The sequence below is a fragment of the Sciurus vulgaris genome, assembly GCF_902686455.1.
Source record: "Sciurus vulgaris genome assembly, chromosome: 11".
NCBI lineage: Eukaryota > Metazoa > Chordata > Mammalia > Rodentia > Sciuridae > Sciurus > Sciurus vulgaris.
In genome coordinates, this window is record NC_136472.1 from 66,607,977 (window position 1) to 66,627,629 (window position 19,653).

A 19,653-nucleotide genomic window follows, 5' to 3' on the forward strand; every position below is an offset into this window, starting at 1 on the left:
AATGTTGTTCCAGGCCCTTCTAGCGTTTAGGGTCTGGATTGAAAAGTCTGCTGATATCCGTATTGGTTTCCCCCTGAATATAATTTGGTTCTTTTCTCTCACAGCCTTTAAAATTCTGTCTTTATTTTGTATGTTAGGTATTTTCATTATAATGTGCCTTGGTGTGGGTCTGTTGTAATTTTGTGTATTTGAAGTCCTATAAGCCTCTTGAACTTGATTTTCCATTTCATTCTTCAGATTTGGGAAATTTTCTGATATTATTTCATTGAATAAATTGTTCATTCCTTTGGCTTGTTTCTATAGGCCTTCCTCAATCCCAATAATTCTTAAATTTGGCCTTTTCATGATATCCCATAGTTCTTGTAGATTCTGTTCATGATTTCTTACCATCTTCTCTGTTTGTTCAACTTTGTTTTCAAGGTTAAATATTTTGTCTTCAATGTCTGAGGTTCTGTCTTCCAGGTGTTCTATCCTATTGGATATGCTTTCTATGGAGTTCTTAATTTGGTTTATTGTTTCCTTCATTTCAAGGATTTCTGTTTGTTTTTTTTTTCAATATCTCTAACTCTTTATTGAAATGATCTTTTGCTTCCTGTATTTGCTCTTTTAACTGTCGATTGGTGCGATCATTCAATGCTTGCATTTGCTCTTTCATCTCATCGTTTGCTTCTCTGATCATTTTAATTATGTACATTCTGAACTCCTTTTCTGTCATTTCTTCTGCCATGCTGTCATTGGGTTTTATTGATGTAACATCTAGATTTGTTTGCAGCATTTTCTTTCCTTGTTTTCTCATATTGTTCAAGTATCAGTGGAGCGCTGAGATATTGCAGATTTCCTCTATTGACTTACAATGTCCTTGAAGATTTCTATATATATCCCCCCTTAGCCTTCAGTAGGCTGAAGTCTTGGAGGAAGTTGATAATGCGGTTCTCCACAAGGAAGCTGCCTCTCTAGGAGTGGTGGCCTTCAGGTGGGGTATAGTCCCTGCTAGTGGGCAGAGGTGCCTCCACTTGTTGACCAATGGTCATCCAAAGGGGACCTAGGCTGCGGGCTGAGGCAAGGCCTGTTTGGGCCTGAGTCTCTGGTTTTACCGTCCTTGTGGGGAAACCTCACCCGGCAGGGAAGACTCAGCCGGTGGGGAGGTCTCGCTGGTCAGTACCCTCCTAGAGGTTCCCCTCAATTACAGCTACCGCCTGGGCTGGGCTGCCTTCCTCTTCAAAGTTCTCAGGGGCCCAGCCCTACCTCTTGGGCCTGGGAGCCTCACCCTTCGCAGATGAATCTCCTTAGGCTGCCCCTCCTCAGAGAATCTGCCTGCAGGCCTGGAACCTTCGCTTCGCCCTAAGCCTGTCTCTGTGTGGCTCTTCCACCAAGAAGCCTCCTACATCCTGGGACCCTGCTCTGCCCCTAATTGCCTGGCTATGCGGCCCCTCCTCTGAGCAGCCACCTGGGGCCCCGTACAATCTCTCTGAGTCCCAGAGACCCGCCACACACCTCTTCCTCCAGACAGCCGCCCAGTATTCCGGTGCGGTCACTAGGAGTCTAAGAAACTCACTGCGTGCCTCCACCTCCCACCAACCACCTGTATCCCTGGGCAATCAATCACTCCGAGTCAAAGTGACCCTCCCCGTTCCTCCTCCTTCTCCAGATAACCCCCCGGGTGTTCAGGAGTGGTCAGTCTGAGTGGCTCTGAATCCACGTGACCCGCTGCACGGGTCCTATGGGCAACCGCCCGGAGCTCTGGTGCGGCCACTCAAGACCAAGCGACCCACCACGCTTCCCCTCCAGGCAGCCCCCCTGTGTTCAGGAGCTGTCACTTTAAGTCCAAACAACTCACCACTCGCCTTCTCCTCTGAGCAGCCGCCTGGAGCGCTAATGCAGTCACTGCGAGTCCAAACGACCCCGCCGCGCTCCTCCTCCTCCTCCTCCTCCTCCGGGCAGGCCCCAGGGTTCAGAAGTGGTCTGAGTCCAAACAGCTCGCCGCACAGCCCCTCCTCTGGCAACCACCTGAAGCTCTGGTGTAGTCACCCCGAATCCAAGCGGCCGCGTTCCTCTTCTTCCTCCTCGTCCTCAGGGCAGGCCCCGGTGTCCTGAGTCCACAAAGCTCTCCTCACCACTCCTCCCCTGGGCAGCCGCCGGAGCCCCAGTGGTTGCTCCGAGTCCCAGTGCTGTGCCAAGCGGCCTCCTTTACGGCGCTCCCAGTTGTCCGAGTTCACTGCTCCAGCGGGGGGAGGGGCGTCTCGCCGGCAGTTCTACTTCACAAAGTTTCCTGCGTTCCGGGACCACTGTCCCATCCGGGACGCCTCCCCAATGGGAGAGACTCACCCGGCTGCTTTGAGTTGGTCCCAAGTGTCTCAATATCTCCTCTTTTGAATCCTGAGTCCTGAAGCAACATGAAATACAGCCACCCTCTAGGCCGCCATCTTGAAATCTTGTATTTCTTTATTAGTTATCATGGTAATAGAGCCTACTGTGATGTCTCCCATCTTATTCCTGATATTACTTGTATCTTTTTTTTTTTAATCTTTGTCAGTCTTGCTAGAGGTTTATTAATTTTACTGCTGTTTTGAAGAGCCATTTAACTGATTTTCCCCCTATCTAACCCATTTTCAGTTTCATTAATTTCCAGTCTTTATTATTTCCTTCCTTATGTTTGCTTTGTGTTAATGTTTTTCTCTTCTTCCACTTGTTTATTGGGGTCAGTCTGTAGATTGCTGATTTGAGGCCTTTCCTTTTTTCTATTGTAGGTGTGTGGTGCTGTAAGAGTTCTTTTTGAACTGCTTAAGCTACAACCCACCCATTTTTATAGTTTTATTTCCATTCATCCAATGCTGTGTCTTTTAATAAACATCCTTTTATGATTTCCTTTGTGATCCATAGTTCATTTAAAAGTATGTTATAATTTCCAGATTTTTAGAGATTCTCTTGGTCTCTCATTGTTATTGATTTACAATTTGATTTCATTTTGGCCAGAGAATATAGGTGTGGGTGATTTCAATTTTTTAAAATTTGATGAGGCTTGTTTTATGACTCAGGATAGAGTCAATTTTTGTGAATGTCTATGGGTACTTGGAAAACAAAAGTATGTTCTGCTTTTGGCTGGAATGTTCTGTATGTGTTGATTAGATTCCGTTGGTTGATCATGCTGGTCATTTCTTTTATATCCTTGTTGATATTCTTTCTAGCAGTTTTATCAGTAACCAGAAGAAAAGAACTGAAATACCAAGAGTTCTGTTGAAGTTCCAAATTATGATTGTATCTTAGTCTGTTAATTCTTTCAGTTTTTATTTATGTGTTTTGAGGCTCTGTGCTTGGTGCATGTATATATGTCTTCTTTTTTTAAATTTTATTTTTTTTCTGATTCATTGTACACAGAGTACAACTTTTCATTTCTCTGCTTGTACATGACGTAAAGTCACACCTTTTGTGTAATCATACATGTACATAGGGTAATGATGTTTGTCTCATTCCATTATCTTTCCTTCCCCCCAGCCCCTTCCACCCCTTATTTCCCTCTACACAATCCAAAGTTCCTACATTCTTCCCTCTCCTGCAACCCCCTGTTATGTATCATAACTTACCAGATAAATTATTTGGCCTTTGGTTTTTTGGAATTGACTTATCTCACTTACCATGATATTCTCCAGTGCCATTCATTTATCTGCGAATGTTGTAATGTTATTCTTCTTTATGGCTGAGTAATATTCCATTGTGTATATATATCACAGTTTCTTTGTCCATTCATCTATTGAAGGACATCTAGGTTAGTTGCACAATCTAGTATTGTGAATTGAGCTGCCGTAAATATTGAGGCCGTGTCATTACAGTATGTTGATTTTAAGTCCTTTGGGTATAGGTCAAGGAGTGGGATAACTGGGTCAAATGGTTCCATTCCAAGTTTTCTAAGGAATCGCCATAGTGCCTTCCAGAGTGGCTGCACCAATTTGCAATCCCAACAGCAATGTATGAGTGTTCCTTTTCCCCTACATCCTCTTCAACACCTATTTACTTGTATTCTTGATAATAGCCATTCTAATTGGGGTGAGATGAAATCTTAGAGTAGTTTTGATTTACATTTCTCTTATTACTAGAGATATTGAACATTTTTTCATGTATCTGTTGATTGCTTGCAGATCTTCTGTGAAGTGTTTGCTCATTTTCTTAGCCCATTTATTTACTGGGTTATTTTATTCTTGGTGTAAAGGTTTTTGAGTTTTTTATAAATTCTGGAGATTAGTGCTCTATCTGAAGTGCGTGTGGTAAAGATTTTCTCCCACTCTGTAGGCTCTCTCTTCACATTGTTGATTATTTCCTTTGCTGAGAAAAAGCTTTTTAGTTTGAATCTATCCCAATTATTGATTCCTGGTTTTATTTCTTGTGCTTTGGGAGTCTTGTTAAGGAAGTCTGGTCCTAAGCCGACATGTTAAAGATTTGGACCTACTTTTTCTTCTATTTGATGCAGGGTCTCTGGTCTAATTCCTAAGTCCTTGATTCATTTTGAGTTGTGCAGAGTGAGAGATAGGGTTTTAATTTCAATTTAGTACATATGGATTTCCAGTTTTCCCAGAACCATTTGTTGAAGAGGCTATCTTTTCTTCATTGTATGTTTTTGGCACCTTTGTCTAGTATGAGATAACTGTATTTATGTGGGTTTGTTTCTGTGTCCTCTATTTGTACCATTGGTCTACCTCTCTATTTTGGTGCCAATACCTTGCCATTTTTGTTACTATCTGTAGTTTAGTTTAAGGTCTGGTATTGTGATTCCTCCTGCTTCACTCTTCCTGCTAAGGATTGCTTTGGCTATTCTGGGTCTCTTATTCTTCCAAATGAACTTCATGATCGATTTTCTATTTCCATGAGGTACGTCATTGGGATTTTAATTGGAATTGAATTGAATCTGTATAGGGCTTTTGGTAGTATAGCCATTTTGACAATATTAATTCTTTCTATCCAAGAGCATGGGAGATTTTTCCATCTTCTAAGGTTTTCTTTAATTTCTTTCTTTAGTTTTTATTGTAGAGGTCTTCCTCCTCTTTTGTTAGATTGATTCCCAAATATTTTTTTTGAGACTATTGTGAATGGGGTAGTTTTCCTTTCTCTTTCAGGGGATTCATCACTAATGAATAGAAATGCATTAGATTTATGAGTGTTGATTTTATATCCTGCTATTTTGCTGAATTTATTTATTTATTTATTTATTTTTTTAAATTTTTACAGACTGCATTTTGATTCATTATATCCAAATGGGGTGCAACTTTTTGTTTCTATGGCTGTACACAATGTAGATTCACACCATTTGTGTAATCCTACATGTACATAGGTTAATGATGTCTGTCTCATTCCACCATCTTTCATATATTGCCCCCTCCCCTGTCTCATTTCCCTCTACATAATCCAAAGTTCCTCCACTCTTCTCTTACTCCCCACACCCCTATCCCCATTATTTGTCATCATCTACTATCAGGGAAAACATTAGGCTTTTGCTTTTTTGGGATTGACTTATTTTACTTAGCATGATATTCTTCAATTCCATTCATTTGCCTGCAAATGCCATAATTTTATTCTTCTTTATGGCTGAATCATATTCCATTGTGTATATATACCACAGTTTCTTTATCCATTCATCTGTTGAAGGACCTCTAGGTTGGTTCCACAATCTAGCTATTGTGAATTGAGCTGCTATAAACATTGGTGTAGATGCATCACTGTAGTATGCTGATTTTAAGTTCTTTGGGTATAAACCACCCTAAGATTTCATCTTACTCCATTTAAAATGGCTATTATCAATAGCACAAGCAATAATAGGTGTTGGCGTGGATGTGGGGTAAAAGGCATACTTGTACATTGCTGGTGGAGTTACAAATTGTTGCAGCCACTCTGGAAAGCAGTATGGAGATTCCTCAGAAAACTTGGAATAGATCCACTTTTTGACCCAGTTATCCCACTCCTCGGTTTATACCCAAAGGACTTAAAATCAGCATACTGAATTCATTTATTAGTTCTAGAAGTTTTCTGGTGGAATTTTTTGGATCCTCTGAATATAGAATCATGTCATTGGCAAATAGTGATAGTTTGAATTGTTCTTTTCCTATTCATATTCCTTTAATTTCTTTGATCTGTCTGACTGCTCTGGCTAGGGTTTCCTTGACAAAGTTGAAGGAAGTATGAAAGAGTGCATCCCTGTCTTGTTCCAGTTTTTAGAGGGAATACTTTCAATTTTTCTTCATTTAGAATGATGTTGGCCTTGATCTTAGTATAGATAACATTTACAATGTTAAGGTATGTTCCTACTATCCCTATTTTTGCTAGTGTTTTGAGCATGAAGGGGTGTTGTATTTTATCAAATGCTTTTTCTGCATGTATTGGAATAATCGTATGATTCTCAACTGTAAGTCTGTTGATGTGGTGATTACATTTATTGATTTCTGGATGTTGAACCAATGTTGCATCCCTGGGATAAACCCAACGTGATCATGGTGCACTACCTAGCGTTTAAATACGTTTTTGTATGCAATGTGCCAGAATTTTGTTGAGAATTTTTGCATATATGTTCATTAGGGATATTAGTCTGAAGTTTTCTTCCTTGATGTGTCTGGTTTTGACACTAGCTTCATAGAATAAGTTTGGAAGGGTTTGGAAGGGTTCCCTCCTTTTCTATTTTATGGAATACTTTGAGAAGTATTGAAATTAGTTCTTTAAAGGTCTTGTGGAACTCGGCTAAGAACCCATCTGGTCCCAGGCTTTTCTTGGTTGGTGGGCTTTTGATGACTTCTATTTCACTGAAATTAATCTGTTTAAATTGTGTATGTCCTCCTGATTCGATTTGGCTGGATTATATGACTCTAGAAATCTGTCAATGTCTTTAAGATTTTCTATTTTGTTGAAGTATAGAGTTTCAAAATAGCTTCTAATTATGTTTTGTATTTCAGTAGTGTCTGTCGAGATATTTCCTTTTCATCATGAATTTTAGTAATTTGAGTTTTGTTAGTGTAGCTAAGGGTTTACCAGTTTTGTTTATTTATTCAAAGAACCAACTTTTTGTTTCATCGATTTGTTGAATTGTTTCTTTGTTTCAATTTAATTGATTTCAGTTCTGATTTTAATTATTTCCTGTTTTATACTACTTTTGGTGTTGTTCTGTTTTTCTTTTTCTAGGGTTTTGAGATGTAATGTTAGGTTATTTATTTGTTGACTTTTTATTCTTTTATTAAATGCTGTCCATGCAATGAATTTTCATCTTAGTACTGCTTTCATAATGTCCCAGAGATTTTGAACTGTTGTATCAGTGTTCTCATTTACTTCTAATAATTTTTTTATCTCCTCCTTTATGTCTTCTGCTATCCATGCATCTTTCAATAGTATATTATTTAGTCTCCAGTTGTTGGAGTAGTTTCTATTTTTTATTTTATCTTTGATTTCTAATTTCATTCCATTATGATCTGACAGAATACAAGGTAATCTCAATTTTTTTGTTTTTGCTAAGAGTAGCTTTGTGGCATAACATATGGTTTTTTTTAGAGAAGGATCCTTGAGCTGCTGAGAAGAAAGTGTATTCACTCATTTATGGATGGAATATTCGATATATGTCTGTTAAGTCTAAATTATTGATTGTGTTATTGAGTTCTATGGTTTTTTTGTTCAGTTTTGTTTGGAGGATCTATCCAGTGGTGAGATAGTTGTGTTAAAGTCACCCAGTATCATTGTTTTGTGGTCTGTTTCATTCCTGAAATTGAGAAGAATTTTTTTTTTTTTTGATATACTTAAGTGCTCCATTGTTTGGGGCATAAATATTTACGATTTTTTATGTCTTGTTGATGTATGGTTCCCTTAAGCAGTTTGAAATATCCTTCTTTATCCCTTCTGACTAACTTTGACTTGAAGTCCTCTTTATCTGATATGAGGATGGAAACCCTGGCTTGTTAAGACAGTTCTTGTGAGTGATGTGATTTTTCCCAGTCTTTCACCTTCAGTCTGTGGATGTCTTTTCTTAGGAGGTGAGTCTCTTGAAGACAGCATATTGTTTAGTCTTTCTTTTAAAATCCAATCTGCCTATGTCTTTTGATTAATGAGTTTAGGTCATTAATATTCATGGTTATTATTGAGATATGATTTGTATTCCCAGTCATTTTGGCTTAGTTTTGGTTTTTAATTTGACTTGGTTTCTCTTTTCATTGCCTTTTCCTTTAGGGTAGTTCCTCCCTTTCCTAAATTTCATTGTTTTTCATTTCCTTCTCATGGAATATTTTGCTGAGAACTTTCTGTAGTGCAGACTTTCTTTTTGTGAGTTGTTTTAACATTTGTTTTTCATGGAAGAATTTTATTTCATCATCAAATCTGAAGGTTAGTTTTGTTGGGTATAAGATTTTTAGTTGACATCCATGTTCTTTCAGAGCTTGAAATATGTTGTTCTAGGCCCTTCTAGCTTTTAGGGTCTGGACTGAGAAATCTGCTGATATCCATATTGTATTTTCCCTATATGTAATCTGATATTTTTCTCTTGCAGTCTTTAAAATTCTATCTTTATATAGTATGTTGCGCATTTTCATTATAATGTGCCTTGGTGTGACTTTGTTGTAATTTTGTGCATTTGGTGTCCTGTAAGCCTCTTGTAGTTGATTTTCCATTTCATTTTTCAGGTTTGGAAAATTTTCTGATAATGATTCACTGACTGGATTGTTCATTCCTTTGGTTTGTATCTCTGTGCCTTCCTCAATCCCAATAATTCTTAATTTTGGTCTTTTCATGTTATCCATAATTCCTGGAGGTTCCGTTCATGACTTCTTACCATCTTGTTTGTGTGGTCAACTTTATTTTCAAGATTAAATTTTTGTCTTCATTGTCTGAGGTTCTGTCTTCCAAGTGATCTAGTCTTTTGGTGATGCTTTCTAATGAATTTTTAATTTGGCTTATTATTTCCTTCATTTCAAGGATTTCTGTTTTTTTTTTTTTTTTTAGAATCTCTTCTTTATTGCATTGACCTTTTGCTTCCTGTATTTGCTCTTTTTAACTGTTTATTAGGGTGATCATTAATTGTCTGTATTTGCTCTCTTTATCATCCTTTACTTGTGTTTCATTTTAATTCATTCTGAACTCCCTTTCTGACATTTTTCCATGCTGTCAATGGATTCTATTAATATAGCATCTTGGTTTGTTTGGGGTGCTTTCAACCCTTGCTTTTTCATGCTATTCATGTATCTTCCCTTCTAGCAGTGTAGATCTGAGTAATTACAATTTCCCCCCATAGGTTTATAGTGTCCCTGCAGGTTTCCAATACCTCACCTTTAAGGGGGAGATTGATATTAGCAGCATACAATATAAACAATATTCAGCCTTAAAGCAAATAACCCCTATTAAAACATTATCAGTATTGTCATAATAAACAGAGATGATGAGTTTGATTATTATCTACAGCGTAAACAATAGGTTTGCAATAAGGTGTACAATTTCTAATGGTAGACAAAATGGTGGGAGGGATGTAGGATGTAATGTTAATGAGATAAGAAGTGAGTATATAGAGGTAATAGATCATAGGAAGAGTGAAAGCAAAATTAAAAGAAGTTGGTTGTTAGCATGAGAAAAGGGATAAAGATACTCCAAGGAAACAGATGAGAGGAAAATAGATTGAGAAAAATAAAAAAACAGAAAGATAGATAGAAATAATAATAATAAAAATCTATAACAAAACTGTAATATACTACTCAAACCTTCCAGTGTTCGGTAGCTTGATGCATGAATGGTATGTGATAATGTGGTGCCCCAGGATGGGAGCTGCCCAAACTAAAGATGGTGGCATCTGGGAGAGGGATAATCCACGATGGTGGGCAGAGGCATCACCACTTGTTGGTAGATGGGGAGCCTCAGTGCCTTGCTGAATCCTCGCAGAGAGGTCTGCAGGCACATGTGGTTGTGCTGGAGGTCCACATGGGTGGGGTATACCTGGGCGGCCTACATGTCTTCTTGGTGAACTGATAATTTTGTCACTTTGCAGCTTAATTTCTTTTGCTCTGAAGTTTACTTTATCTGAAATTAATATAGTCTTTCCTATTTTTAATGGATAAACATTTGTGTATTATATTTTCCCATTCTTTTATTTTCAACATGTGTATGTCATTTAATTCAAAATTAATTTTTTGTTTGTTTTAATTAGTTATAAATGACAACAGAATGCATTTTGACACATTGTACACAAATGGAGCACAACTTCTCATTCCTCTGGCTGTATGCAATGCAGAGTCATAGCAGTTATGCAATCATACATGTATATAGGGTAATAATGTCTCCCTCTTTCCACTACCTTCCTATACCTCATCCCCCTCTTCAGTCCCCTGTGCACAATCCAAAGTTCCTCCATTCTTCCCTAGCACCCCCTGCCCCCATTATCAATCGGCATCCACCTATCAGAGAACATTTGACCTTTGGTTTTTTAGGATTGGCTTATTTCACTTAACATCATATTCTCCAACTCCACCCATTTACCTGAAAATGCCATATTATAGTCTTCTTTAGGGTTGAGTAATATTCCATTGTGTATACATACTACATTTTCCTTATCCATTCATCTGTTGAAGGGTATATAGGTTGGTTCCATAGTTTAACTATTGTGAATTGAGCTCCTATAAACATTGCTGTGGTGGCATCACTATAATATGCTGATTTTAGGTCCTTTGGGTATAAACTGAGGAGTGTAAACAGCACATGATTGGGTCTCATAAAAAAATTTAGTTGAATCTTTTTTAAAAATTATTTTGGCCCACATTAACAGTCTCTGTTTTCTTCTTTCTTTTTATTAATTCATTATTGATATACATGATATTGGGGTTCATTTTGATATAATTATATAAGCATAGAATAATGCTTATGTGCTGATTCAGTTCCCAGTACTTCCCCTTTCTTTCCCTGTCCCTCTTCTTGCTCCCTTTCCTCTCATCTTTTTTCCATTTATTTGTAGTTGGTTTTTTTAGTTAGAGCATAATTGGCAAACATAAAAGTGAAATTCATTGTGGTATATCCATATATGCACATATGACAGTTTGGTGAAATTTATTCCACTGTTCTTCCCCCTTTTCATTCTTCCTCCCTCCTCCTCAATTTCCTTCCTCTACTCCACTGATCTCCATTTCTATTTTCTTTGATTTCTCCCCTCTCCTTTTCCTTTTTCCCCCTTATTTTGGTCTAGCTTCTGCATATGAGAGAAAATATATGACCCATGTCCTTTTGGTTCTGGTTTATTTCACTTAGCACGATGTTCTCTATTTCTATCCATTTACCGGCAAATACCTTAATTTCATCTGTCTTCATGGCTAAGTAAAATTCCATTGTGTATATATGCCACATTTAAAAAAAATTCATTCATATGTTTATGAGCACCTAGGCTGGTTCCATAGCTTGGCTATTGTGTATTGCACTGCTATAAACATTGATGTGTCCCTACAGTATGCTGATTTTAGATCTTCTACATTTAGACTAAGGAATAGGATAACTGGGTCATATGGTGTTTCATTCCTAGTATTTTGAGGAGTCTCCATACAGCTTTCCAGAGTGGTGGTACTAATTTGCAGTCCCACCAACAATGTACCTTTCCTCCATATTATTGCTGACATTTATTGTTGGTTTTTTTCTTGATAATTATCCTTATGAGTATAGTGAGAAGAAATCTCAATTTAGTTTTGATTTTCATTCTCTGACTGCTAGAGATGTTGAACATGTTTTCATTTATTTTTTGGCCACTTGTATTTCTTCTTTTGAGAAGTGTCTGTTTAGTTCTTTTACCCATTTATTAACTGGATTATTTGTTTGGCTTTATTTTATGAGTTATTTATGTATTCTAGATATTGATACCATATCTGAGGAGGCTCCCTTTCTGTAGGCTCATGCTATTAATTGTTTCCTATGCTGTGCATAAGTTTTTAATATGACACTGTCCCACTTACTGATTCTTGGTTTTATTTCTTGTACTTTTAGGAGTCTTGCTAAGGAAGTTGGTACTTGTGCCAATATGTTAGAATGGTAGGCCAATATTTTCTTCCAGCAGTTTTAGAGTTTCTGGTCTAATTTCTAGGTCTTTGATCCATTTGGATTGACTTTTGTGCAGGGTGAGATATAGTGATCAAGTTTTGTTCTTCTACATATGTATATCCAGTTTTTCCAGCACTGCTTGTTAAAAAAAGCTATCTTTTGTCCAACATGTATTTTTGGCACCTTTATGTCAAGTATGGGATAGAAGTAAGTATGTGGGTTCGTCTCTGGCTCTTCTATTCTATTCCATTCCATTTGTCTTCATGATTATTTTGGTGCCGAGATCACGCAGTTTTTGTTAGTACAGCTCCTTAGTATAATTTGAGGTTCTGCATGGCAGTTCTTGGTCAGGATTGCTTTGACTATTCTGGGTGTCCTATTTTTTCAAATGAATTTTGGAACTGTTTTTTCTTGTTCTGTGAAGAATGTCACTGGTATTTTATGGGGGTTACATTGAATCTGTATAACGCTTTTGGTAGTATGAGCAATTTGACAGTATTAATTCTCTATCCAAGAACATGGGAGGTCTTTCCATCTTCTAAGGTCCTCATTAGGGTTCTATAGTTTTCATTGTAGAGGTCTTCTACCTCTTGATTACATTTATTTCCAAGTTTTTTTATGTTATTGTGAATGGGATAGTTTTTTCTAATTTCTTTTTCAGCATATTCATTATTAGAATATAGGAAAGTGATTGATTTATGTATATTGATCTTGCATTCTGCTACTTTGCTGAATTTGTTTATCAGATCTTAAGTCTTTTGGTGGTGTTTATTGGTTCTTCTAAATATATAATCATGTCATCAGCAAATAGGTATTATTGACTTCTTTTCCTATTTGTATCCCTTTAATTTTATTCTCTTGTCTGATTGCTCTGGCTAGGATTTTCAAAGCCTATGTTGAATAGGAGTGGTGAGAGTAGGTGTCCTTATTTTGTTCCTGTTTGTAGAGGAATTGTTTTCATTTTTTCTCCATTCAGTATAAGTTGGTCTTGGGTTTGTCATATATAGTCCTTTATAATTTGAGGTAAGTTCCTTCTATCCCTAGTTTCTCTAGTGTTTTAAACATGAATGAGTGATGGACTTGTCTAATGTTTTTCTGCATCTAATGAGATAACCACGTGATTCTTGTCCTTAACTCTATGTGACAAATTACATTTATTGATTTGCATATATTGAACCATCCTTGCCTCTCTCAGATGAGACCCACTGGATGATAATGCATTATCTTCTTAATGTGTGTTTGAAAGTGGTTTGCCAATATTTTATTAAGAATTTTTACATCTGTTTATGAGGGATATTGGTCTGCAGTTTTATCTCCATGATGTATCTCTGTCTGGTTTGGTATCAGGATGATGCTGACTTCATAGGATGAATTTGGCAGTGTTCCCTTCTTTTCTATTTAGTGGAATAATTTGAGGAGGCCAATATCTATTTTTTTAATTGGTATATTTAGATAATTCACAATGAAGGTAATTATTAATGGGTTAGAGTTTGTCTACCATTTTATTGTTTGTTTTCTCTTTGTTTTTTCTATGTCTTCTTTCTGTTTGTTTTTCTTGCCTCTCTGTGGGTAACTTGAAATCTATTAGGATTCCATCTTGTTTTATTTATAGTGCTTTGAGTGCTTTGACTTGCGTAGTTTTCTTAGAGATCGTTCTGTGAATTAAAATATACATGTCACTCATTATGGTCTGTTGGTATCAACATTTTACAACTTTTAGTGGAAAACTTATCATTTATGTTCCTTTACTCTTTCCACTTTTAAATGGTATCATGTTGGAATATCAGATGATGCTATTGAAGGGTTATGGAAAATAATATTCCTAAAAGACAGCTCTCCAAAGAAAAATGGAGGGAGGGAAAACTAACCAAGGAACAATGGACCCTGGGGGAAAGGGGTGGACACTGAATGCTGTGCTGTAAACCATGACCTTCCCCCATGGCTTATTAGTCCTAAACTAATGAAACACAGCAAATACCAATGGCAGGATTTGAGTACTCACCCCTGGGATCTGGACTCTTATCTCCCCAAACAAAAATGAGTTTCAACTTTTACATCTACCTTCCAAAATTCAAGTTTTAAATTGTTCAACTAGTCCCTGACTGTCAAAACTGCGTGTACACAGCTCCCAGTGATTACGTCTTTGTACCCTGTAAAACCAAAATTCCCTCTGTAACTGATGGCCATTTTCCCATCCAGAAAGTGGACCTGAATGGAGCCCAAATATGTGAAGTAATAAAGGCTTCTCTGAATCTGTTAAGGCTACCTTCTGTCCTTTTGCACTTACAGTTATGATTTTTGTTTTAATCATTGCATATGATACAAAACTCCATGAGAAGAATTTTACTCATATTTCTGCTTCTTCCATTGCTGTTTACTTCTTTCTGATGCTCAAAAATTTTCTCCTTTTGACAAATGCAGACACTCTTGTAACCTAACATTCCTCTCAGTATAAAGAATATTTTCTCAAAGAAATTCCCTCTGCTTCCTCCCATTCCAGAGGCAATTACTATTCTGATTGCTACTACTATATGCTAGTTTTTGTCTGTTATAGAACCTAATATAAATGCAGCCATGCAGTATATAGTGTTTTGTATCTGGATTCTTTCGTTCAATACAGGGATCTTGAGTTTAGTTTACATGCCTGCATATTTAGTAGTTTCTCCCTCTAATTGCTGAATAACATTAAATTGTATGAAAATATCACAATTTGTTTAATCAATCTGTGATAAATACTTGATTTATTTCAAGTTTTTTGCTACTTATGAATAAGGCTACTATAACATTTGTATTGAAGGCTTTTGTAGACTTATGTTGTTATTTCTCTTGGAATTTTCCTGGTTGATACCCTTTTGTCTCCCTCTTTTTTTTCTTGTATTGTCTTCCTAGCTATTTCTTTGTACCAAAAATTACAAAATGTGTTAGGAAGAATTATTCTCTTTCCAACAATGTTAGAGTACTTTACTTAAGTACTCATAAAAGATAAATTTTGTGTTTTTGTCCCAGTTTTTATGTGATAAAATATATTATTAAATTCACCCTCATAAACATTTTTGATTGTACAGCTCAAAGACACTAAGTACATTCATATTATTGTGGAAATAGCCCTGCCATCCATCTTCAGAATTCTGCATCTTGCAATTTCATTGATTTCATCTCTGATTTTAATTATTTTCTGTTTTCTACTGCTTTTGGTGTTGATTTGTTCTTTTTCTAGGGCTTTGAGATGTAATATTAGGTCATTTATTTGTTGACTTTTTATTCTTTTAATGTATGAGCTCAATGCCATGAATTTTCCTCTTAGTATTGCTTTCACAGTGTCCCAGAGATTTTGATATGTTTTATTGGTATTCTTATTTACTTCTAAGTATTTTTTATTTCCTCCCTGATTTCTTCTTCTATTCATTTGTCATTCAATAGCATGCTATTTTTTTCTCCAGGTGTTGGAATAGCTTCTATTTTTATTTTATCATTGATTTCTAGTTTTATTCCATTATGATCTGATATAATTCAGGGTAGTATTTCTATTTCTTTGTATTTCCTGAGAGTTGCTTTGTGGCATAACATGTGGTCTCTTTTAGAGAAGGATCCATGTGCTCCTGAGAAGAAAGTGTATTTGTTTGATGATGAATGAATTACTCTCTCTCTATATATGTTAAGTCTAAACCATTGATTGTATTATTTAGTTCTGTAGTTCCTTTGTTTAGTTTTTGTTTGGCAGATCTATCCAGTGATGAGAGAGGCATGTTGAAGTTATCCAGCATTATTGTGTTGTGTGCTATTTGATTCTTGAAATTGAGAAGGGTTTGATCGATGTACATAGATAATGTAGTTCCTCCTTTGGCATATATATTTATGATTGTTATATCTTGCTGATGTATGAATTTTCCTCCTTTATTCCTTCTGACTAACTTTGGTTTGAAGTCCACTTTGTCTGATATGAGGATAGAAACCCCTGCTTGTTTACACAGTCCATGTGAGTGATATGTTTTTTCTCTATATTTCACCTTCATTTTGTGGATATCTTTTGCTAGGAGGTAGTCTCTTGAAGATAGCATATTTTTGGATTTTTTTTTTTTTTTTTTTTTTTTTTTGGTGCTGAGGATTGAGCCCAGGGCCTTGTGCTTGCAAGGCAAGTACTCTACCAACTAAGCTATCTCCCCAACCCTAGTTTCTCCTTTGATTGATCTTTCCTTTAGTGTAGTTCCTCCTTTGGTTGGTTTTAATTGGTTTTATTTTATTTTATTTTTTCATTTCCTCCTCATGGAATATTTTGCTGAGAATGTTCTGTAGTGCAGACTTTGTAGTTGTGAATTCTTTTAACTTTTGTTTATCATGAAAGGTTTTATTTCATCTTTAAATCTGAAGCTTAATTTTGCTGGATATAAAATTCTGGGTTGGTATTCATTTTCTTTCAGAACTTGATATATGTTGTTCCAGGACCTTCTTGCATTGAGGGTCTGGGTTGAGAAATCAACTAAAATCTGAATTGATTTGCCCCTATGTGTAATTTGATTTTTTTCTCTTACAGTCTTTAGAATTCTATTATTTTGTATGGTAGTCATTCTCATTATAATGTACCTTGGTTAGGTCTGCTGTAATTTTGTACATTTGGGGTCCTGTAAGCCTTTTGTAGTTGATTTTTCATTTCATTCTTTAGATTTGGAAAGTTTTCTGACATTATGTCATTGAAAAGATTGTGCATTCCTTTAGTTTGTATCTCCATGCCTTCGTCTATCCCGATAAATCTTAAATTTGGTCTTTTCATGTTTTCCCATATTTCATGGAAGTTCTGTTCATGGTTTCCTACCATCTTTTCTGTTCAGTTGACTTTATTTTCAAGAGTATATATTTTGTCTTCATTGTTTGAGTTTCTGTATTCTAAGTGGTCTAGTCTGTCTGTTGGTGATACTTTCCATTGAATTTTTAATCTGGTTTATTGTTTCCTTCATTTTGAGGATTTCTGCTTGATTCCTTTTAATAATCTCTGCTTCTTTTTTGAAGTGATCTTTCACTTCCTGTATTTTCTCTCTGATACCATTCTTTATTTTCAAGATCAGCCTAACTATGTGTTTTTTAAACTCCTTCTCTGACAGTTCTTCTACTGTGTTGTTTATGGATTCTATTATTGGACTATCTTGGTTTTTTTGAGGGCTTTGGTCCCTTGTGTTTTCATGTTGTTTGTGTGTCTTCTCATCTAGCAGTATAGTTTCTACCCTGTAGTCTTATTGTGTCCCTAAATGCTTCTAGTACCTCACCTCAGTACCTTTGCACCAGTTGTTCCCACTGTCTAGAACTCTCTTGGTTATAATTTTTTTTTTATTAAAAATCATAAATTTACATAGGGCAATGTTGTTTGATTCATTCTGTGGTTATAATTTTTTGATAACAGTCATGCTGATGGGCAAGAGTTGGTATCTCACTGTGGTTTTGATTTGATTCCTTGAGTTATTGACCCTCCAGAATTTCTTCAAAATTATTTCTCAGATCCTTTAATCAGTGTTTCAGGACTGATCCTGAACACTGATATAGTTACCTTAACATGTTTCTTTATCAGCTGTTTAGTGTCTCTAGGCCTCTACTTTCCCATGTGCAAAATGAATATAACAGTGCATTTTTGCATTGGGTTGCTCTGGGAATTAAATTAGATAATTTATGTTAAAAACTTACTGCAGTAATAACGGGGACATAGTAAGGCCTTAATGAATGTTGGTTGTATTATTTTATTACTGGGATTTTTGTTATTGCTCTTACATTGCATCTTCAAATAATTTTATATGCATTTTGTCCGGGGCTACTAATTATCCCTAGAATTAGTGCTCCCTCTTGGCACTAGTGGAAGGGTTTTCATTTCTCATGTGGTTCACTGACTATATGCTTAATGATCCCGGGGGTGACACAAACTCTTGCCTCTAGAGGAAGGAAGCTGATGGCTTCTCAGTCTCTAGATATAAGGGTTCTGTACAGGGCCAGGAGCATTGAGACCCCCTCATGCCAATTTGATTAGTCACCAACCTTCTCTTTTCATATCATTTCTACTGTCTTATAATGAGCAAAAAAATAGCTCTTCTTTACCACTTTCACAGTCCATCAGCTGAAACTGTAATGTAGTAGGTGAGTTTCAGAGCATTGGTGGTCAAAGAGGTTGGTGGGACAGAGAGAAAAGGGGTAGGGATATGTTTGTTTGTGTGTATTTAATAGCATATGTAAAGGAAAAAGCCCGAACCCGGGACAGAGGAAATGGATATGTGGGAGAAAGGGGTCAAAGAATGAGAGAAGGATTACAGCATAACAGATCATGGGGTAGAGAGTGTGGGTATTGGGAGAGACACCAGAGGAACTAGGTGGTCAGTGGTAGAAATAGAAATGGAAATGTAGAGAGTTACTGGGAAAAGCACCTGGAGAAGTGGGGGAAAGAATTCTTGGTTGCAGGTTTGAGGGCAGTTTATAGACTCATCAGAATCAGACTGTACCAGGGAAGGGGAATATCAGTGGGGACGATTCACAAAATAGCTCAGAATTTGATCACTATCTTACTTTTAGTGAAGCAATGAAAGTTACCTAAGAAATATAACTTTCTAATTCCATGGCTATTTGATCAAATATTTTAAAAATATCTGTAAAGTGCTAGACTTTGCTTAGTACTAGGAACATTTCAGTCACAAGCGAGGAGCACTCTTGAGGAACTTTTTCTTGATAATCAGTGGTTAGTATTTCTAAACCTGAAAGATTTTCCTCATTCTGTTTTTTTCTCCTCATTTTGCAGAACAGAGAAGACATTGGGTGAGGGAGAGGTTGTGCATGAATTATAGTGGATGATGTTTATGCATAACACCCTACCATTTGATTTCTCAATTTGAACATAACCCCTAAAATGTTTATTGGGAGTGAAAAAGAAATGTGCAGGTGGGCATTTTTCTTGAGGCATTGATTCATTAAAATCATGAGTCATGGCGATTACTGGAGGCTGGGTCCAGTGTAGGGGTTTGGAGAGATGTCAATCAAAACATGAAATATTTCATTTAGCAGCAGAAATAAATTCAAGAGATCCATTGTACATCATGGTGACTATAGTTCATACAATAATTCGATACTTAAAATTTCTGTGAGTAGATTTTAAGTGTTCTTACCACAAAAAAATAAGCATCTGAACCAATACACATTAGTTAGCTTTATTTAGCCATACCAGTGTACTATACATGTATCAACATATGTTGTATACCGTAAGTATACAAATGTTTATTTGCTAATTAAAAATAAATAGTTAAAAAAAGACCTGAGTCACTATTAAGGGGACAACAGGAATCTCGGTGTCTCTGCAACATAGATAACACTAATAAAATGCTTTAGATTATGAAAACATTTTACATGATGATTTTAAGTGTCTGTGAGCAAGAGTGAGGTCATTAAGGCATAAATATGAATATTCTTCATATAGTAAAAGGTAAGCCACTTATAAATTTTATTGTAACATTATGTGCATGTATGTAAATTAACATTGAACCCCATTAAGAGTTTAAAAATATGTGCAATTAATGTGTATTAATGAAAATGTTAAAAAAGAAACAAATTTCTTATGACATAACAACAAATCCTGCCATCTATTATGCTGCTGACAGAGACCATCCTTATGCCCAG